We start from the raw sequence: 5,798 nt of genomic DNA, 5'->3' as shown, positions 1-5,798 counted from the left end.
GGGACTTTTTAGAATTAATAAGAATTTTTGGCGAAAGAATCAAGGCCAGGGGCCCAGGGCCTGTCCACGAGACAGGGGGCGCCCCCCCCTCTAGGGCGCGCCCCCCTATCTCGTGGGCCCCCCGGACCTCCTCCGACCTCAACTCCAACTCCATATATACCGTCTCGCGGAGAAAAAAATCAGAGAGAAAGTTTCATCGTGTTTTACGATATGGAGCCACCGCCAAGCCCTAATCTCTCTCGGGAGGGCTGATCTGGAGTCCGTTCGGGGCTCCGGAGAGGGGGATTCGTCGCCGTCGTCATCATCAACCATCCTCCATCACCAATTTCATGATGCTCACTGCCATGCGTGAGTAATTCCATCGTAGGCTTGCTGGACGGTGATGGGTTGGATGAGATTTACCATGTTATCAAGTTAGTTTTGTTAGGGTTTGATCCCTAGTATCCACTATGTTCTGAGATTGATGTTGCTATGACTTTGCTATGCTTAATGCTTGTCACTAGGGCCCGAGTGCCATGATTTCAGATCTGAACCTATTATGTTTTCATGAATATATGTGTGTTCTTGATCCTATCTTGCAAGTCTATAGTCACCTATTATGTGTTATGATCCAACAACCCCGAAGTGACAATAATCGGGATACTTCTCGGTGATGACCGTAGTTTGAGGAGTTCATGTATTCACCATGTGTTAATGCTTTGGTCCGGTTCTCTATTAAAAGGAGGCCTTAATATCCCTTAGTTTCCACTAGGACCCCGCTGCAACGGGAGGGTAGGACAAAAGATGCCATGCAAGTTCTTTTCCATAAGTACGTATGACTATTTACGAAATACATGCCTACATTACATTGATGAACTGGAGCTGGTTCTATATCACCCTATGTTATAACTATTGCATGAGGAATCGCATCCGGCATAATTATCCATCATTGATCCATTGCCTACGAGATTTTCATATATTGTTCTTCGCTTATTTACTTTTCCGTTGCTACTGTTACAACTACTACAAAAACCCAAAAACATTTATCTTTATTATTGCTACTGTTACCATTATTATCATACTACTTTGCTACTAATACCTTGCTGCTACTAAGTTATCCAGGTGTGGTTGAATTGACAACTCAACTGCTAATACTCAAGAATATTCTTTGGCTCCCCTTGTGTCAAATCAATAAATTTGGGTTGAATACTCTATCCTCGAAAGTTGTTGCGATCCCCTATACTTGTGGGTTATCACCCTGCCAGCCCGCGGCCCACCACGTGGCTCCATCGACGGCCTGGTACGGCCCAGCTTCAGCATCAACAACTCAAGACCCTCGCGAGGGGCCAAACCTCGCAAGGCGGACGGCGTTAAGACCCCAAGGGGATCGGCCTCCTCAGGCTGGCTCCCGAGGGGCAGTGAGTTCTATGCAAGGTTTACCTCACGAGGCTCAGCTGACGTGAGCCATGACGACCAAGGCCAGGCGGGCGCCAGGCGAGCGCAGAGCACAGGTTTCCTCTTCGGTGCAAAGGAGGCAAGCCACAGGCGCGGAGTCCTAAGGAATCAGCCAAAGGTTTCCATTCTGGTGCAACAAGACCAAGACCGCCAGGACGACAGGACGGAGGTCATCACTGAGCCCACTGCAACGTCATGACCAGAGGCTTTTCGCAGGCGAAGACCATTTTTGTCAGGATAAGTTGTACTGCTTGTCCCCTTTCAAATCCGGCCGTTCTGGGATCCCTTCCCGCCAACATTTGGGAAGAGGACCAAGGCCACTATAAATAGGACTTAGCCACCACCATAGAGGGGGATCGGATCCATTCTGGCCGTACCACCTCACCAGCTCTCTTGAGCTCAAGAACACCTCTTCTCCGGAGGCCAGTTCATCCACTGTACTAGTTCATCCTCAGCCTACAAGGCAATCCACCACACCACACTGGATTAGGGTATTACACCACAACGATGGCCCAAACCAGTATAAGCTGTTGTGTCTCTCTATCCCTTCGAGTTCATCGTGCTAGGCTTAGGAGACTCGCGAGTAGGAAGGCTAGGTAGGTTGAGATCTCTGCACGGACCCAAGAGTTCGAACCTCTCAAGGGTTTGCGGAACCCGTAATCCGACATGCATGCCAATTAGGCAATTTTGATGAGGTGTCATAACATTAAATGAAGAAAGAGAGGGTGGAGTATCATATCATGATACCGTATCATAATAAATGCTATGCTACTTTGTATCATGCATGGCAATAAATAAAGTACTACATGGTACTAATATATGATACTATGCATTGGGAGTTAGTATCATACAATAGTATCATATGCATGATACTAGTATATGATACTCCCCATTACAACCAGCCTTAAGGTAAGTCGGGTTTTGACAGCTTTCCAGGTAACTCCTGGGCCCTGGTTTCCCCTTGAAGTAGGACTCTAGCGGTTGCCAAACTTTTTACTACTCGAAGAACACTTCTGCAGTCCCATCCAAGCTCATCGTCATTTTATTGCGTTTGTACATGCAGAAGTGTCCGACAGGACATCGTGTCCTCGGCCGTCACCGCAGGCGTCGCCCGCGGCCTCTTTCATTTCTTCCAGGGGCTTGTCGAGCGCGGCTTCTGTGACCTGGTCAGTAAATGATAGTACTTCAAGTGTAATAACTAATGATGAATAGGTACGTGACAAATTCGCGTACAAATAAAAACTCTATATAGGGGGGAAAGCATCTTAAGTTGGCATGCTATGTTGAAGTCTACGTAGCTGCTATTGTCAGATATGAACACAAATGTTCAATGGAATGGTTTACATAAATGTGATGGGTGAATTCTGTGCATGAATTGCTCTATTTTCTAATTGCAAGTAGAATGTGTTTGTGATCTTTTTCCATCTATCATTCAAAATATAGTTCTACATATCTGATTATGGTGAGAGTACTACTAAATAACTGTGCACTAGTTTTCTAGTGAACTGCATTTGTTCAGCTGCTCTAGCCCTTTGATGTGTATTATTCCTACAGCAGATCAACGTTGGATTGAAAGATGAATTCTATTTTATAGCCTAACAGAAGCCCAGTTCCTTGTTCGAAAAGAAAAAACCGGAAGCCCGGTTCATGACCCACTGGGTTCTGTACCGCCTATCATGTCTACAATTTGTTCCACGACTGATCTCACTCTGTCAGATGACCTGTCAATATGTTCGCGAATTCAGAGCCTCCAGATGACATTTAGGGTTGCCTACTCAGTTAATTCAAGCACAAAGCGGACTTGCTCACAAAAGTTAACTACTCCCTCCATTCCTAAATATAGGTCTTTTTAGACATTTCAAATGAACTATAACATATGGATGTATCTAGACATATTTTAGAGTGTATATTCATTCATTTTTCTCTGTATGTAGTCACACGTTGGAATCTCTAAAAATACTTATATTTAGAAATGGAGGGAGTATATGCCATGGCCTACATTTGGCACTAAATATGCTAAACATGTTACATAGCTATGTATGAGTGTCTCTGCCTTAATGAAATGTGCAACTTCATAGGCACTTTCTATTGATAAATGTCCTTTTATGGATGCAGAAACTCAATAGGAAACTTATGCACATAACTATTGGGATGGTACCCTTGCTCTTTTGGCCCCTTTTCAGGTAATTAAATTCTGAATTGATCATGTCAATGTAAATCGGCATCTTGGTATTGAATACTAATTATTTATAATTTATACACCTCAGGAAGGTATGCTCCTTTCCTTGCTGCACTTTCGTCTGGGATTAATATTATTAGGACTCTTCTATTGGGGTAGGAATAAGGAAAAATGAAGCTGTAGTCAAAATATTGAGCCAATCTGGTGACCAGATGTTGAACACTTACATATACCAACTTTTGGTTATTTAATTTATTTTCCTTTTTACCTATTTTTGCTATTAAACACAGGGAATTTCTCAAGACACCACTGTACTATGTTACTGCTATAACTTTGGCCACGTCTGTATTATGGAGAACATCTCCGATTGCTATAGCAATTATCTGCAACTTATGCACTGGAGATGGTATATATGGGCATACATCTGCATTGGTCACCAATTTGTTGCCTCCCTTCACGCCGTGGCTGGAAATGAAAGTAGTTTTTTTGACCCATTGTTGATGTTGTTCTATATGCTTCCAGGTGTAGCAGACATAGTTGGGAGGCGTTTAGGGAAAGAAAAGCTTCCATACAACCCCAACAAGTCATATGTTGGAAGCATAGCAATGGCTGTGGCTGGTTTCTTGGCTTCAGTTGGGCAATTACTGAATGAGACATGTTACCATGCTTGCATGTACTTTGCTTAATCTTCATTCTCATGTTCAGGTGCATGCATTACTTTCACACTTTTGGTTTCATTGAGGAAAGTTGGCACATGACCTTCAGCTTTCTTGTGGTCTCCGTAGCCACGGCACTTGTAGAGTCACAACCCATCAGCACTGAACTGGATGACAATTTAACTGTACCTCTCGTATCATTTCTGGTTGGTAGCCTCGTTCTATGATGTGTAGCGCCGAAGGAAGAATGGTGTGATGTTTCTTTCCATCATGTAACAAGATTGTCGACAAGTATGTGAGATAAAAGGGACCAACTATTTAACCATTTCTCGGTGAGGCAACCCAACACAAATTTGCATTTATGTGATACCCTCAAACTATGTGTAGGTTGCTTTCACCATTTATCAGTGAGGCAACCCAACATTGATGCCTCAGTGCCCTAGTCGTCGGGATATCCCCGTGAGCTAGGCCAGTTTTTGTTGCCTTGTGAGACAAGCCCGGGAGCGATGGTGTAAGGTTTTCCTGCATGCTTGAATGAGTGGAGAGATGCAAATGTAGTTAACCAGTCGATAAGGGGAGATTTTTCTTGGACCAGAGATACAACCAAATCAGCGATTCAGTGAATTGTAGTAATTTTATTAGACATTAAATTTTTTAGGCTACTAAGGGGTTAGTGCTAAAATAACGATGGGCACAAGCAAAGTTAACATGACTAGCTTGCTAGACAGTTAACACAAGCTAAAGTTCTTTGAAAAAGAGATATGATGATGACCTAGCCGTCTCGGTTCTAGTTTCAAGAACTGTTTGGAATGGACGTAAGATCTGTACGACCATCGGTATGTAGCTCAAACTTGAACTAAATATCGGCGGGCACAAAAAGAATTATCCATTCCAAAATGGGCCTTAGATGTTTCATGTCGGTAGACCATGTGCATGACTAGCTGACTAGACAGTCAACATGGTAAAAAGATGAGAAAATCAACGAAGTAGCAGAAAACCGGAATCAAACCAGATCGACTCGTGCGAAGGTTGCATTGTGAACTACTTTACAGTTTTGGGATGCAATATGAATCAAAGAAAAGTTAAGGGTTGCAAAATCAACCCTAAGATAAGTATAGGGTGGGTAATATGAACTTCTTAAACAAAAAGTTAACACAAGCTTAAAAAAATTAGAAAGAGAGAGAGAGATGATGTTGGTGATGACCTGACAGTGATGGTTCTAGTTTTAGGTGTTGTTTCAAATGAGTGTAAAATTTGTGTGACCGCTTGTATTTAGCTCAAACTTGAACTAAATACCGATGGGCACAAAAAAGTTACATCAACTTCAAACGAGGTCTTAGATGTTTCGTCTTGGAAGACCATGTGCATGACTAGCTGACTTGACAATCTACGTGGCAAAGAGACAAAAAAATCAACAATATGGCTGAAAAACCAGATCGACCTGTGCGAGGGATGCATTGTGAAACGTCTTTACATTTCCAAGATGAAATTTTAACCAAAGCAAAATTAATGATTGCAAAGTGAACCCT

Source organism: Triticum dicoccoides, chromosome 3B, assembly GCF_002162155.2.
Source record: "Triticum dicoccoides isolate Atlit2015 ecotype Zavitan chromosome 3B, WEW_v2.0, whole genome shotgun sequence".
Lineage (NCBI taxonomy): Eukaryota > Viridiplantae > Streptophyta > Magnoliopsida > Poales > Poaceae > Triticum > Triticum dicoccoides.
Note: the sequence above shows the minus strand (reverse complement) of the source record.